The 17,972-nt window shown below is 39.3% G+C and overlaps 1 protein-coding gene and 1 long non-coding RNA gene across 5 annotated transcripts in view; both read right to left on the minus strand.

Annotated features, from left to right (window-relative positions):
• The window catches only part of TTC39B (tetratricopeptide repeat domain 39B), an 86,058-nt gene that overhangs the window by 57,682 nt on the left and 10,404 nt on the right, over positions 1-17,972 (minus strand). The gene's annotated exons all lie outside the window — the stretch shown is intronic.
• On the minus strand, positions 1,794-16,137 carry LOC135406808 (uncharacterized). Its single transcript, XR_010426486.1, has 2 exons — positions 7,263-16,137; positions 1,794-7,228 (listed from the first exon to the last, which is right to left on the minus strand). It is a non-coding gene; the product is annotated as an uncharacterized LOC135406808 (long non-coding RNA).

The raw sequence follows: 17,972 nt of genomic DNA on the forward strand, positions 1-17,972 counted from the left end.
CTCGAGATTGAAGTTGTGTGCAACTACATCAGCCATATATGTGACCTCCAGACTTTAGCACAGTTATCACAGGAACACCACTTCCATTATCTGCATGGCTGGAGAGACTGAGTCTGATGCAGTTCTTCATTTATTTCCTTCACCTTCACAAATCCAGGTTTGTCCTGCAGCAAGTCCCAAAGGTCCTGCTTCAGTATGTCCATGTTATAACAGCCACCCACATACAGCAGAAAACTTCAGGAAATACGAAGTGCAGTTAAATCCACAAAAAGGACGATAAAGCTTTTTTTCAGACATTCTATCCATAAAAAGAAATACATTAACGTTTAAGTCAGTACCAAGAGAAACAGTTTAACAACTATAAGCCTCAGTACAATGATGGCTAATGCTGCAAGCCACAGATTTTTACTGCACCTTTTCCAGAGTGCATGTCAGTCCAACAATTTAAAACACAGGAATAGAAGTAAACCTGCCACTAGATGGCATAACAAAAATTGACTCAGGCTTTTCCATAATAGACTTCAGAAAATCATTGACACAGGATTTAACAAAATAAAGCTGTCTCAAAATGACGTTTCTTGAATCATATATTTTTTTTTCTGCTTGATAACTGCAGTATTTCACATCTTTATGATGAATCCTTATCAAGATTCAAGCAGGCTTGAAAACAATCAAGTTTACACAACTCAGAGATACTGATGTTTTGCAAAGCCAAGAAAGTCAATCTGACAGACATTTGTTGCCCTCCTTTGGACACTCTCTAATAGCTTAATAACTTTCCTACACTGCAGTGCCCAAAACTGCACACAATATTCCAGCTGAGGTCACTCCAGTGCAGAGCAGAGCAGGACAACCCCCTCCCTCAACCGACTGGCGATGCTGTGCCTGATGCCCCCCAGGACACGGTTGGCCCTCCTGGCCGCCAGGGCACTAATGACTCATGTTCAACTTGCCATCGACTAGGACCCCCAGGTCCCTTTCCTGGCACTGTTTTCCAGCATTTCATTCCCCAGTCTTTATTTACATCCAGGGTTGCCCCCACCCCAGGTGCAGAATCCAGCACTTTCCTTTGAACTTCATGTGGTTGGTGATTGCCCAGTCCTCTAATATGTCAAGGTCTCTCTGCAGGGCCTCCCGGCCTTCAAGGGAGCCAACAGCTCCTCCCAGTTTTGTATCATCTGCAAATTTGCTTAGTGTCCCTTCCAGTCCTATGTCCAAGTCATTTATGAAGATGTTTGAAGAGCACAGGGCCCAGGATGGAGCCCTGTGGAACACCACTAGTGACAGGTCACCAGTCTGATGTCACCCCATTCACTATCACCCTCTGTGCTCAACCCGTGAGCCAATTGCTCACCCACTGCATGATGTGTTTATCCAGCTGTGTGCTGGACATTTTGTCCAGAAGGATCCTGTGAGAGACAGTGTAGAAAGCTTTACAAAATCAAAAAAGATTACTAATTGGGCAGAGGAAAAAAAGTCCCACCAAAAGTGTTATCTCAAAAATACAAAGATAACATGAAGAAGACTCATATTAATTCAAGAGACAAATGAGACCAAATAGGATAATCATGAAAAAATACTACCCAGAATTTAATACTATTGCTACACCACATTACCTGTCCAGTTGCAGCTTTATTTTGTCAGTACTAAATAAAGAACAGTTTTGAGATTACTTGAAAAACCATAAAGTTAGCAGTAACACCTCTCCCTGGAAAGCCCACATATTAAGATAGTGCAAAACGTGGTAATCTATGACAACAGTTAAGTATTTAGCAAGCACATGCACTTTGAGATGCCTTTGTCAAAATTTTATTCATATACGGACACATATAATTATTTTTGTACTCATTTGTCTTCTGTAATTCAGCCCCACACTTTCCTTCTTCTCAAAAAAGCAAGCAATTCTAGGTCAAAACGATCCTGCAGTTCCCCATGGGAAATTCAGATACTAGTTTGGAAGTCGCTGACTGGATTCTACAAAAAGAGAAAGAGGCTTCATTGAGAGATTTATAATTTCTCAACCCAAGAAAAGGTATAACACATCTTTCACTGTGTTTACACTAAAATTACCACTCTGTATAGCAATACATCTCACAGGACTTAAGAGACCTCAAATAAAACTTAGCTGACAAGTTCAGAAGCAATTTTCTAAAATCAGGGGAGAGGCATCCTGCCCCTAGCAAAAAGCCCACAGACTCAGATAAAATAGCAATAGTATATATGTTGCATATGGGAGTATGGATTAAATGTCTTTTCCCTTGTCGATATGGAATACAGAAAAACGTGACTATGGAATAGAGTAGAGGAGGTATAAGAAGAAACTGACCTACAATGCCTATAATATGAACAGAGATTACAGAAAAAAGACCTTCCATATGGAAGGAAAACAGTTTCCAAAGAGTTTCTCTAAATCAGCTGTCCATTGCACAGTTTTATTACCAAATGGCACAGAATATAAATATACATATTGAACAAATAGAAGTAAATACACTCTTTTTTCCTTTTCTGTTATGAAATTATGTGAATATTCATGTCTCCTTAGCTTTAGCCAGGACTAATGATTCAAAGAAAATGGCGACTAAGAATTTTAAATTCCAGGCCCACTGGAGTGACAAATTAAAATCACTGTGCATTTAAAACTTACTACACATTATAGCAATATGAAAGTTCCTCAGAATATTACTCAAAGGTACCAAACAACAGATGCTGTCTCTCCCCTTAGTTGACTTGATTGAACTGAGAACTGCTACCAGAGGCTGGAAAATAAGAAAAAACAGCAACAGAATTAGCAAAACTCCTAGAAGTGCAGCTACATGGAAGCACAGCTGACTCAAAAGTCCATTGTCAGTTCTCTGCTCAAACACTTTGCATGTGCATTATAAAAATATTGAGATTTTCTTAGTCAAGCAGACACTGAAACTTTAATTAAAGAATTGCTAGAATAACCCAGAGTTACTGTCACAGCAAGTAACAGGAAACAGAAAGACCTCAGTTACCCTAAACTTGTTAATGTGTCACCAATTTCAGGTAGAAACAAAACAGAAACAAAACCAAAAACCTATCACCAAACAAAACAAAACAAAATAAAAATTAAATTTAATTAAGAATTAGAGCAGAGTTGGCACTGTTGAAAAAAAAATGGTGATCTGAAAATACTGAAAAGCTTTCTTGATTGAAGGCAATGTAAAGCCTAACACTTCAGACTTGACAAGCCATTTTTTAATTGCTACACCCATTTAATTACTAAGAGGTACCTGTTAAAATATACACTACGCTAAAAAGTAGCTGAGTAAACAAGAGAAAAAGCAGTTGTCAGTGGAATTTCATAATTAAATTTTTTCTAACTAAATTCCTCCAAGGCTTCTTTCCTTTCAACAGCATTTTTAATCAATACTCTCAAAACACACAGAAGGCTAAAAAAATGTTCAGCTATAAAGAATTTGTGAAATACAAATCAGAATACACTCCCTGTAAGTGACTGGGATCATAGAGTAAATCAATCTCAAATGAAGAGATGCCCATGTAAATTCAAGGAAATCATACACACAAGTGGATGTTGTATGGAAAGCAACAATACTAAGACAGAAAGACCATTTTGATAAGAAATTCAACAAAAATTCATGTTCTTAAGGTGAGCCTTAACTTGCTATTTTCTACCTTTTGCAGATTAATTTTTAACGTCCAACACCAAGATGATGAAAACGGTAAAATTCTGTACTTTCCTAGAGTTTAGCTTCCTTCAATGTTGATAAATACGTAAGAAAATAGAAAAGATCCCATGAAAATAGTGCAAGAGCTAGAACACAGGACATTGTAAGAGCTACTTAAAAGTTCATTCTTTTTGATTCCCCAGATGCAAAACAGCAGAAGTACTTACTATCTTTGGCTACTATAAACAAGCTCGCAGCAACAAAATCAGTACTAGACAAAACATCTTTGGTTCTTGTAAACATTAGTTTTCATAACGTCTTTTTTCCCCTGCATCAAGTTCACATTTTTCAGGCAGAGTGCTAACTACTGAAGGACTCCAATGAGAATAACCATGGACACCATCTTTTGTGTCTCCAAATTACAAGTCTGAAAAAACACACAATCCTACAGTTCAGCTAAGCAAAAACTGCTCAGTTTAACATCAGCCAGGTTTCGTGGAACTGATGTATTTTGTTACACAATGTTACACAGTTATCTGTAGTTCTGACATTACTCTGTGGAGCATTTGTTCAACTCAATTCCCAGGCTACAACTTTCAGCCGAAGATGCTTTTATACTACCAAATTTACTGTCAGAATCCCTTTCATAGAATCAAACCAATAATGGAAGTACTGATTCCTTTTTGAGTAGTTTCTGAACACTGTTGCTTCCCAACAAAAGTACACTCTCCTTATAAAATATCTGTTTCACAGATTACATGGATTTAATCTTGTTGCTTTAACCAACACCTGCTTGCTTTCACCCCCCAAACCAGTCCACTTATTGCAAAATGTGTAACACATCAAGATTATCTTAAGTTAGGATGACCTTTGATGTTTTATCGTTGTATACTTTTAAGACTGATCAGCAGGAAAGAAGACAAACAGATAGCAGCTAGCATCCCTCAGTCAAGGAATTTCTGGAGCTAACATATTCTAAAAATGAAGTAAATCAAGATATTGTTGTATGTCAGTAGAACAAGTGGTAGTTAGCATCCCTCACTCAAGGACAACCTGGAACTAACAAGCTTTAAGGATGTAATGTATGTCTATGCATATGTTGCCATTTTGGCAAAAGACTCAAGGTCCATGTATCCTATAATTGACCTACTTTCATTACAATATTAAAAATCATGCCTACAGGTAAAAAAGACCCCTGCCCAGGTAAACACCCTTCCCCTGAGCATGTGTAGAAGTTAGCTGGGATTATGTAACTTGTATGGAAATTACTAATCAATCATAATGGAGGGGCTGTACTTGGGCAGTCACTAACACTGAACTTCTGTGTATAAATAATGGCATGGAAAGTCCACGCCCACGAGGGGCGTGTTTGATTTGTGGAATGCCGCTGAGCACCCAACCTTGTATACCTCCAAAATAAATAAGTAATCAATATCTCTCTTGACTATGTAATTATTGGCTTGTTGCACATTGGGTAATGAATCTGATTTTTGTGGACAACACTCTGAAGCATTAAATATCAGAAATGACTACTTCACCAAAAGGAATGATGGAGATGAACAACAATGTGAGCTTATTGGCCTAAAGTTGTGTAAGTTTAGCTTGTAAAAATACTCAGTTCAAAATAAATATATTCAGTTATGAATTATTTTTTTTCATCTACAGTAACAGTAGCAGGGTAACAAACCTATATGCATCTACAAACTTCAAATACTACCTTCACGAACTAAAAAAAGTAATTCTGAGAATTTATGAAACATAATCTGTTACGGATATCTTTCCTGTGTGCTAACAATTGGATGACTGTGTCACATAAGGACAGAATTCAACTGCTGCTTAAATGGGCAGTGGCATGAGAAAACACTACCCACGACTGCATATTTTTCCAGATGTTAAGAGAGAAAGCAATTCTCAGCATTACAGCAGAACCCAGAAGTTAATGTGTCATGTCTTGAGCTAATTCATAAAGTATTGATGTAAAGAGTTAGTGTTTTGATGAGCCAAATAACATTTAAATTTCATTTCAAAAATATAGATGCTTTTCACTTCCTAATATTTATGCAGAACTGAAAATACTTTGCAATATAAAGAGCTTAAAAATCCCAAGTTTTTAGCTATCATTTCATTAGACTTGACATAGTAATTTCTTATAGAAAAAAGCAGCTTACTTTACAAACCAACAGAAAAATAACCTGGAAATTAACTACATCTTAATGTTTATTGTCAAAAAGAAACACTGAACATGAGAGAAACCTCATTTCGATGTTGTCTTGGCAGAGAAACAACTGAGGGAGTAGACCAAGGAAAAGATACTGCTAACTCTTCATCTCTGTCACCTACACTTGCTTTATTTGACACTTTGACACCAGATCCCAGTATTAACAATTAATAGCCTAGAAACAGAAACATATGAAAAACACTAAGTTCAAAGGGGAAGGAGATGATGAAGCTCTTACAAAACAGGAAAATTATTTCCCCTTGCCAGAGATAGAAATAGCCTTGAGGCAGCAAGAACGGAATGGAAATGCACAAGTTCTGTTCTAAACAGTACAACCAATTTCCATATAAAAATAAAAAGTGAAATTCATTTCTCTAAAGGACAAAATGCACATATTTTTGTGCTTACATATTATTTCAAACTTATCAGTTTGAACTGCAAACATATCCCATCTGCTTTTTAAAAATTGTTTCAAGATTATTTGCTTAAAATATCAGTGTTTTTCCAGAATGGACAGATAGCGGTGACTGTTTTGGAGGAGCTGTGTTTTGCTAGATGCTTTCCACTCTAGATGAAGAACTTCTGTAGTCAGAACAAAAATCAGGCTTGGTAATTCAGATTTAGTTATTCAATCTCATATAAATAGAACATGCCGCATTTGAGACATTTACTAATACAGGTGACTTGGCTGGGGGTCATGCTTTAACAGAAAACCAAAACCAAACCAAACAAAAAACAAAACAAAACAATTTAAAAAAAAAAAAAAGACACCAAAGAACATCAATTCCCAAACCACACCCACACACCAAGGAGAAACCAGGAGTTGGTAAGGTAGAACTCAGCTTTGCCAGAAGTTTGGTTAACTAAAGAACTGCCGAACAATTAGAAAGCCAAACAAACTTCAGCGTCATTTAGCTCAAAAATGAGATGTCAGTAACCACAAGAACAAAGGTTGCTCCACTACGGTTTGGAAAGCAGTGGCCTTTCAATGCAGCTGGTCACCAAAAAATTCCCAGAAGATACAGGAAAACTGAGTCTTAAAAAAAATCTACCCTCCATTTTTTACTGAGAAGAGGTATTTACAATGAAAGCAAGTACTATAATTAAATGCAGCTAATCAACATGTTTTAAAAAGTGGAGAATTTCTACTTTGCCTTCCACTGCATGCAAGGCAGACTATTCTTAAAATCACACTGTATAAACCAGAGCAGGACTGAGAAAAACCTCAACTGAAGGAACTACAGTCAACAATGTCAGATGTTGTTGGTCAGGCCACCTACATACCAGAGGCAGCCACAAAATGAAGGTTTTTCTGAACGTGCTTGTAAAGACAGGGGACAAGGCAGTCACACTTTAGAACCTGCTTGTAAAGACAGGGGACAAGGCAGTCACACTTAGATGTCAGTCTCACCCCAAACAACTGGTTGAGCTTCTACTGTTTTAAATGACATCTCTCCCTTACTGAAAAGTGGAAATAAGCAGAGTCAGTTACACGCTCAGGAAGTAAAGCATCGTGACATGCAAATAGATGCTGTCAAGAGTTATTCATGTTCAGATTCATATCCAACATGCTGCACATAAAAGTAGGAGTACAGTTTCAGATAAAGTTGATTAAAACACCAAGCCAGCTTTTTTTATTGTTTACACTGGTACCTTCCTGCCATTTGCAGTTGTTTTTGCACAAAAAGCACTGCTAAGAGGTAGAGGAATAAGATAGTGGCACAGAACTTCACTGCTGCAATAAAGCTTTGTTCTTCTTGGTTGACCATCTTTCCTGTCCATCTCACACACACCTCCTTGGACATCCCTGAGATCAAAGGAATGTCATGTAGGTTTCCATGTGGTACCAGAAAGAAAAAAAAAGGCAACAGAACAAACAAACCATATACTCAATCAGGAGTTCAACATCCACTACAATCACACCAGTGAAGACTCCTCACTGAAAATCTCTATGGAAATTGCATATGTCACTATTTTTGGTCAACTTCACTACATAAAATTGACTGCAAAACAATTCTAAACTGAAAGGCAAATACAAACAGATAACACCTTACCTGGATACATCTTCCCTCTCAAACTGTAAGAAGAGAGATTTGAGAAGAATGTGAAAGCAACTAAGGAGCCTGAGAAAGTAGAGAAAATACATAACCATTCTTCTCAAAACAGATACTACACAAGGGAAAACACTGTTTGTCGTCTCTAGTCATAAGAAAGATTATTCCATCAAATTAATTCTTCTTGTAGCAGACATGCCTCTGAGTATTGCAAGAACTAAGTATTGTCAAGCTCATTAGTTTTTGTAAAAACTTCAGTATCATCATTCAGTCTTTTCACAGAAACTGCATAAAAGCCCACTGAAATCAAAACAAATTTTAGGATGCTATTTATTATGCCTATAAAGTTGGCAAGATCTTTGTTACATCCTTCTAGACATAATTCTTCCAACACCATAACCAGTAAGTACTACGTACATCCATATTTTCCAGGACACTGGACACAAGCATGGATGAGATACCACTGTAGAAAGACAAAGCTGGTAAAGACTTTCCTACTTTTAGTCACGTGGCTTAACAATTTGCTAACTTTTAGGAAACTTCTATAGGCTTCCAAACAGATTATTCAGTTAATATTTTTCATTCAGTAGAAGAGGTAAAGACACAAGGGGAGATTTCAGAGACACAAGCAGAGGGTACTTTCAGACACTAACTGAAGGTAGAGCAAGAGAAACAGAACAAGTGTTTACTCTCTTAACTTGCTTGTATGCAGTCAAGGCATGAGCTACTTGAAAGTCACTGGTTTACGTCCCTGCAACTCAAATCAAAAAGCTTGGTCTTACCAATTCTGGCAAGGTTAATATTTCACAGCTAGTAACTTATCATTCATTCTATTCAGAACTGGCCATCTCTCATCAAGTGTAACTTTCCATGACTGGATAACCTTCACAGAAACTTCAGTCTAATCAAAGGATCACTAGACAGTTTGCTGCTAATAAAATGGTATCACTTCAAGAGAGGATGTTAGTGCATAAGAAGCCAAGATGGTTGTTTGCACTCACTTGAGTCAACACAACCTACCAAATAAAATAAAAGTTACCGTAAAGGGGAAAGAAAAACATGGTTGGAAGATCTATTTGACAAACACCAAACAACACAGACCTTTTTGGAGCTGGAGAATCATGATTCTTCCTGTCTCACAAGAGTAGCTCTATTTAGCAGTCTCATCTAACCTTCTCGCTTTCAGTCCCATATTTCAATGCTCCTTATGTGACTGATGAGGCAGAATCTGACAGTTTTTATTTACAAATATCTCACACATATCAGGATAGATCAAACAGAAAGACACGGCTGAGTCAAGCTGCAATTACAAACTGACAGACAGTCTCAACTCAACATAAGAAACAGACTCAGTGGAGTTCACTTCCAGTAAAGGAAAAAGGGTAAAACAGAGATAGCTAAGAGCACATTGTGTTGTCCTGAAATTTACTAGGCAATTTCATGTAAAGATCCTTAATACTTACTGGTTCTGTAGATATCTAAAGGTACCAGAAAAAACCTTAATTATGGTTCACTACGCACTTACCAGAGACTCATCCAGACAAAAGCAAATTACAGCTCCCCCTAGAGAGATACTTCGACAGTGTTCCAGAAGGCTTACCTATTACAGTGTAATCAACAACCCTAAAGAAGTCTCATTACAGATGTACTACTTTGCAACTGCTGATATCCATACTTTTCAGAGATGACCTCAAGCTGAGGAACAGAACATGTTTACCTCGTACTAAAAATGATTCAATACATGATTTGCCTATAACTAATAAAAAGAGATGAAAGGGGCATTAATATGAGCATCTTTGGGTTTAACCTTACCCTGTCTTCTTGAGGTTAAATACACTCCTCACTACGCAGCTGGTTACTCAGTTGTACAGAATGCAACAGCAGTTGCTGCATATTTAGCACCAAAAAGTTCTATTTTATAGTGAAACACAATTTAAGTAGTTTTTCTTAACTGGTTCATTTCCTTTAAAAATGAAGGAAAAAAGGTCTTGCTGCAATAGCAGTAATTCCAACAACCCTATTTGTGATAATGTGGTTCTCACTTTAGAACTTCAAAGTCTCTACAGATATTTTCTGATCTATCAGCAGTCCTAACTGCAATAACAAAAGAGACCTTTAAAAGTCAATATTATTTAGAGTTATAAGTGGCTATAATACAGAATTAAAGCAATGACTTTTGTGCAGAGTACAGCTTGCTCCCTCAGTTCCATCTCTCCTAGAAAAAACTTTTTTTTCATTATAGAAAAGCATAAGGACACAGCAACTTAACTTCATTACTAGTATAAAATTAATTATTAACTGATTCATACATGTGTTCTAGAGAGTTTGTTCTTTTCACCAGAAAAAAAGCCAGCCAGACAGATGAACATGTAACACAGAATACAGTATCACATTCAGACCAAGTGTCACATTAAATTACACTAAGCAGAATCAGATCTTGACTTAACCAGCCAGTAAGCTAAAGTGTTAGTTTTTCCTAGGCTACTTACAGGAAAACATCCTCATTTGAAGTTATGAAGACTTGTTTTGAAGAGAATGTGGACTACTTCAGTTTCCTCAGCATCTACTAGCCAGGTGAGCTAGAAAAACCTTAAAGATCTGTGCAAGATGCCTCACTATGCTGATTTTGGTTGTGGTAAGGCTAATTTTCTTCACAGTGGCTAGCAGGGACTGTGTTCTGGATTTGTGCTGAATAAAGGGTTGACAATATGAAATATTCTTGTTATTGCTAAGCAGAGCTTACACAGAGCCAAGGCCTCTTCTGCTTTTCATACTGCCACACTGGCCAGGGGGCTGGGGGTGTTTAGGAGGTTGGGAGGGGACACAGCTGGGACAGGTGACCCAAACTGACCAAGGGGATATTCCATACCATATGACATCATGCTCAGTATATAAATTGAGGGGAAGAAGAGGGAAGAGGAGGGATGTTTGGAGTGATGGTGTTTCTCTTCCCCAGTCACCGTTATGTATGATGGGGCCCTGCTCTCCTGGGGATGGCTGAGTACCTGCCTGCCCATGGGAAGCAGTGAATGAATTCCTTGTTTTGCTTTGCTTGTGTGTGTGGCTTTTGTTTTCCCTATTAAACTGTCTTTATTTCAACCCACCAGTTCTCTACCTTTTACCCTTCTGATTCTGTCCCCCATCCTGGGTGAGTGAGTGAGCAGCTGTGCGGTGCATGGTTGCTGGCTGGGGTTAAACCATGGCATGCACCTAAAAAGACTCTTTACCAAATCCACAACTGGTAATTCTGTATCTCCATAGTACTTCCAATGGCAAACTCACCTTTTGCCACAGGACCTTAGAGTAGCCATTTAACAGTGAATTACTATTCATACTACTTAAAAAAAAAAAAAAAAATATTTTCCAGTCCTGGAAACTTACTGTGTTTGCATAAAGCAAAAAAAAACCCAAAACATGACACAGACAGGAAGTTCAGTTAGCTGCCCCACTGGATTTGCTAACAACAGTCGTAAGGAAGAGAACCTTGATAAAACATCTTCTTCCTAGTCCATTATTTCTTGGCGAAAATAAAATCCAGTGAGATATATTCTACCTCTATAATCACTATAATGACACTTGCCTCAACTAAAGCCAATAGGAATATTTGTTCTTTCTTCTGCTCACCTACTACTAGTTACAGCTAAGTATTCCTACTCACCTACCAAACACTATACTTTTTTAGAACAACCAGTACTGCCAATAGGTGCAAGACACACAAATTCCTATCTTCAGAAACAGGTTTTCAGCAAACCTCCTCTCTGTTGGATGACAGACTGTCCTTGTACACCCTTCAATAAGAGGATTTCTGGAGAGCAAGTGTGTGTGATGTTGATTTCTGGGGAAAAGAAGAAATCAAAGTAGTGCTGCATACCCAAACACTGGCTTGCAAAAGTTTATATAACACTATTATATTGCACAGTGAACGCATAAGAGAAGTGCAATAAAAAGATGATACACTTACTGCTTCAAAACAAAAAATAATATTGCTACAGATATTAAATTATCTTGCCTTACTATTTGGTAGCAACATTACTTCCTCACTGAGAATAAGATGACAGGCAAATCTTTACTTGCTTGATAAGAAAATTTTACCTTTAGCACCCCATGTTTGGGCATGAGTCCACAGGTCTGTGATATTTACTTACTATGGACCTAGCTGAAATGTTTTTTGAACTTGAGAGGGTTTAGAAAAGCAGAAATAATTTTTAGCACTCCCACACGAATCCTCATATTTCTGACTATTTAAGCACACCCCTGACCAACTACAGCAAAGGGTGTTGGCCATGTCCAAGCTCTAATCAGAACATCAACAGCAGCAGAGATCAACCTCTGAAAGCTGATTCTCGGGTCTTTATTTGCACAGTTTTGCTCCCTTTTCAAAATGAGTGCAATGATCCACAATTTCTGTTCCCTCTAATATAATATTTTTTCTATTAATCCATGAGAAACAGCATGTGTTAAAATTACTGCCCAACAGATGGACATGTGTGAGGGCCATTTTCCTACTAGCCTGCTACCAGCAACTGCGATCTTACCTCCACCTTCTCTGCTGGTGTCACATAGGAAGAGAAAGCCATACTACTTGTAATAGCAAGGAAAGTTTCAAATAAGTTGCTATGGTTAGGTAAGCTATAGGAGACTTACTTAACAAGACAGGAGGCATAACATCAGACATGCTTATCACCTACTCCTATACTGAGTCATCCTGGTCCGTGCTGCTAAGTAACATGTGGTCTGCCAAGAAGCAACTAAGTTCCTTTTCTCTTTCAACACACAATCTTTTTGCCAAGAGAGGCCCAACAAGAACCTTTATCCAAACCATGGCATCAACCTCTATCAGTTCCAACAAGCTCATCAGGTCTAGAGGTTTTTCCTAGCACACTGGGATCAGTGTCAGCAAACGAAGAACAAACATTTACAGAACCAAACATGCTTCCACAAAGTCATAATTCCCACATAGATTGACTGGAATGACAAGAAGCAATCCATCCCCTTTAAGTTTATGTACAAAACAGACCTGTCTTTCCATATAGGTTGTGGATGAAACTGAACCATCTTTCTAGGGCCATGGATGCCCGAACCCTGGCAGAGTTCAAGGCTAGGTTGGATAAAGCCTTGAGCAACCTCATCTAGCGGGAGGTGTCCCTGCCCTTAGTAGTGGGAGTTGGGACTAGGTGTCCCTTGTGACCCCTTAACATGCTTCGATTCTATGATTCTACAGTGGATGGCAAGCTTTTAGCTAAAACTACCAAGACAATTGTACCTGTAAAGGCAGTAACTTCCACTGCTAGAAGTAAAGGCTACATTAAAAGATATTAGATGCTATTTCCCACAACAGAATAGCGGAAGTTCAATATACACAAATCCCAAAACCTTAAGAAGAAAAGCTGATTCTTCCTTTCAGTTCTGCTATTTTCCATCCATATGCAAATAAATATCATCACATCACATCCCTCCCGCTCAAAAAAAAAAAAAAGAACCTCAGGAAAGAGAAGTAAAGCAAATTTACTTCTCAAATTCACTTCAGAGGTACTAAGCTCTCCCAGCTTATATCAGCTCTGCCTCCCTAAGAGCCATCCGGTGTTTTTCATAATAATCCTATCTTTTCCCATATCCCCTGGACCTTTTATCTTTTACCCTGAGGAGAAACAGCACAGAGGTTAACCAAAGTGAATATTAAATAAAAAAATTTAACTGGAACACTACATACTCCTCCTTTTCCTCTACAGAAAATAAAGACTTGGGTTTTTATCTACCCAGCTTTCAAATTTGGTCACAGTCAACCAAGGGGCTTAAATGCATGACTCTAGGAAGCCAAATAAGAAATGAACAACAAAAATAAGCCATCTCGGAACCACATAGGTAATATAGAATTGCAGTACAAGTCCTTACTTTGAATAGTAGTCACAAGGAAAAATAGTACTTCTCAGTGGGTATATCCATAGGTAAAACAAAGTTTATTTGAACTTAAGAACCTCAGAATCTCAGAAGGGGAGATGCCAACCTAATTTTATTTAATGAAGAAGAAATTACTAGTCATGTTAAGTTTTCCTATTGTCTCATCTGTGCTGCTGAAATAGCTTATCCCTCATCTTAGATACAGATTTGCTCTGACAGTAGGCAAAACCAACAAAGAACCAGGAAAAACACATGAGCCATATGCCAAAGCACAAGACTTTGCAAAAAGCAGACAAAAGAAGTACAAATCTTACTTCTTCAGTTGACCAAGGTATACTTCTCAAAGAAATAAAACTATACAGGTCAAATTAGGATGTTTAAAAACAATAACAAAAAAGTCATCCTTCATGAGAGGAAGCACTCCCACTATCCCTTCCCAATTCTGTATTTCCAACATATTCTTCATTTTTTACGGTAAAAAAGGTACCACAGTAGCTTGTTTCCAGCCTCTCAAACTCTCTGTGGGAGTGCAGCTACCACTGTTTCTCACCACTGAGACTCTTCTTCCAGGCTGAAATAACCAAACAAAATTTGTGAAGAGTCCTCAGCATAAGCATAAGAGAGAGAACAGCCAGTGCTGCACAGTTCTATAATTTATTCTAAAGTGCAATTATTATATTAAGCTTCTGATGTAAAGAAGCACAACCACTAGCAAGTTCTTTGATCATAATGCAGCAGCTGCTACAGCAGTGGATGAAACTCTTGAGTACTTAAACCAAGTACTAACCGGCTTTTGAGTTAAAGACGATGCTGATTTCATTTGAAATTAGCTCTGAAGATAAACTGTCCAGGCTGATAAAGCCAGCCTACACAGTGTTTATCCCTGCTTGGGCAGTTCAAGAGAGTACAACATGCATCATAAGACCTTCATTACCTACATTTTCCTTAATAGCTTATTTTAGAGATGAGGCACAGATTAGCTGAATTGATCAAGCTGTCCTTAATACAAGCCTGTCGTGGTCTGTACCCACAACTAAGCCGGCAACTATGTACCACGTAGATGTTCACTCACCCCACCACACCTCACACTCCTCACCCCTGTCCCCTCAGCAGGGCTGTTTCCACCCCGAAGCAGTCAGTTCTAGGTGTACCTGACAGCTCTCCAAGTGAAAGTGAACTGTGGCCTACATTCTGCTGCAAAAGGGTTTAGGAAAAATGCATTAGCAATATCAATTGTTGCATACCACTTGGCTACCCTTGACTCCAGCCCTTACGGGGTAACGCAGCACTCAGCAGCAATGTGACTTCATTCAGGCCACGATAGTCTACTGTTAGTCTCCACACTCCATTAGATTTCTCTAACTGCCCCTATGGGTCTATCAGAGGGTAAGCAGGTCCTGTTGATCCCTCCTTGACTATAGAGTCAACAAATCAGCTTCTGGATGAGAATCGCAGAGTCTCTGCTGATGTGATACTGATGCCAGTATACTCTTGTGGTAGCAATCGGCAACTGTTCCTCTCTGACCTTTAGCAGCTCCACAACAGAAGGATCCTCCAAGAAACCAGGAAAGGTAGACAGCTGCTTAGTTTTCTCCATCTCCAAGGCAGCAAGATCAAAAGTGCACTGGTACCCTTTTGGGCCCTTGAAATACTCTCTCCTAAGCTCACCTGTGACAGGGATACAGGGAGACTCTGCGACCATCAGAGTAAGGTGCTTTTGCCACTCATTCCCAGTCAGACTTACTTCAGCCTCCAACACAGTCAGCTCTTGGGATGTCCCTGTCATTCCAAAAATACAAATGAGTTCTGCCTCTTTATAGTTTGATGACATTAGAGTAAGTACACTGTGCACTGGTATCTGCTAGAGCCTTGTATTCCTGTGAGTCTGACATGCCAGGCCCCTGGCTCCACAGAGTCCAGTAAATCTGATTGCCCCTCTCCTCCATCAGGCTGCAGCAGGGCCTCTCCAATATTGTCCACTTACTCCATATAAAAAAAAAAAAAAAAAAATTTCCTTAGGATCAGCCCTTCCACTCTGGGGAACTGCCCACTGTAGAGTGAAGCAGCAACTTTTCTGGAAAAAAGAACACATTTGTGATTGCTTTTCCCTACAACTCAGGTACCCATGCCTCTAGGGTTGAAGGTAGGTTTTCTGTCCCACTTCCTCATGTCCTGTCCATGATCCCTCAGGTAAAAACACAGAGCAACCCACTGTGTCTACCCCCTACAACTTCTCTCTTGAGCAAAAGAACACATACTGCTAATAGCTGAGATACTGGGCTAGACTGGTAGGGAGTAGGATCGCTCCTCTTTTTGTTGCTGGAACTCCTGGAACAGTTTTTCCCACTTTTCAAGCAGTTTTTCAGCCAACTCCATAAGGACTTCATATTGCCAGAGCTGGCAAGCCATTCACCCACTCTAAGTGCCTCTTTGTCTCCCCAGCTCATTACTACCAACACAACAATGCTGCGCTCTGCACAAATTGCCACCACACTGGACTTCATCTGGATCTGTGGGTAACCACACATTGTCCTGGTCATAATAAATCATCTCTAGGTACTGGACACTTGCCTGGGTGACAAGTAACACCTCCCTTGAACAGATACTTTTCCTTCATACTTGACAGGAGTCATCTCCAGAGGCTGAGGATTTATGCCCCTTTTTTAATTGCCTTGTTCATGCCTCCTTTCCTAGAAAGGAATCCCAGCTGCTCGGCTTCCCTATCCTGTAATTCTAGGCTACTAGCCCTGTTATCCCAGCATCAGAGCAGGCAGGTAACAACGTGCACACCTGGATGATAGCTGAAATCTCTTCACATACCTGTTACCAAAATCTCAGAAAACAGAGAGAACCCTCTGACATCAGTGCAGCTATTCAGACAGCAGGCACTCTTTATTGACAGTGCCAGAAAGCATGGGGGAATCCTTCTACCTATCATGTGTACTGTCAAAGAAAAATCCTTCCCTTTTTATTTCATCTATGCAATGTACATGTAAACTTCCAGTGTCTTGAGCCCGTCTGTTCAATGTTTTCTATTGGAACATCTTGCTTTCTGTCAGCACATCTAGGTATAACCTGCACTTTACTGCTGTGTATACTATAGTTAGAATTAACTTGTTCTAAACTCCATTGTTCTAGTACAGATTTATATTCTATCTCCTTGCTTGCTTAGATAAATTCTCCCATAGCAAACCCACAGCTCACTCAGGGATAGGTATCGAATTGTTATCTTTTGTTCTGCCTCTTCCACCTGGTCTTGGGACGGCCCTGCTTCATTTTCCTTTACTATGAAATGACTTCTGTGTCCATTTCTTCTTATGTATAGGAGTGACTGATACAGATATGGGTTGGTCCAGCTGCAGTGTCTGTCACTGGAGTTGGAGTATCCACACTGCTAGTCACCTTGTTGTCAGATCCAGAGACCACCTTTTCCCTTTGAGGGTACTGAGTAGGACTTTCTCCTCATGAAGCCATGCTAGCTCTGACCAATGCCTGCATTGTCCTTCAGGTGTTTTTCAATAACTCCCAGAATAATCCTCTCCATATCTTCACCAGTCACTGAAGTGAGACTGACAGGCCTGTAGTTTCCAGGGTCACCCATGCTGCCCTTCTTGAAAATTGGGACATTAGCCAGATTCCAGTCAACTGGAACCTCTGCAGATTCTCAAGACCATTTAAAAACCATTGAGAGAAGCCTCACAATGATATCAGCCAACTCTTTTGAGTGGTCTTGGATGAATCCCACCCAGGCCCATAGACTACAGGGATCCAGCTGGGAGTTGATCATTCTCACAGCCATGGCCCTCCAGCTCAGGGCAATGGGACACCCTTAGCCCATCTTCAGTGTTTAAGATGGAGGCAAAGAAAGTATTGAACACCTCTGCCTTGTCTGTGTCCCTGTTTGTGAGGTGAGCATCTTCATCCTGTAATGGGCTGATGTCTTTTCTGCACCGCCTTTTGCTACTGGCATATCAAAAAAATCTTGTCTTTTTATTGTCCCTCCACATTTCTGGCAGCATCAACTCCAGTTGAGCTTTGGCTGCACAAATTTTCTCCCCAGAGTGAGGAGTAGCACCTCTGTATTCCTCCCATGTCATTAATATAAAAAATGCTTCTAACAAATTCGTTTTAACATCTTCTAGTCAGATTTGT

Source organism: Pseudopipra pipra, chromosome Z (assembly GCF_036250125.1).
Source record: "Pseudopipra pipra isolate bDixPip1 chromosome Z, bDixPip1.hap1, whole genome shotgun sequence".
Classification (NCBI taxonomy): domain Eukaryota; kingdom Metazoa; phylum Chordata; class Aves; order Passeriformes; family Pipridae; genus Pseudopipra; species Pseudopipra pipra.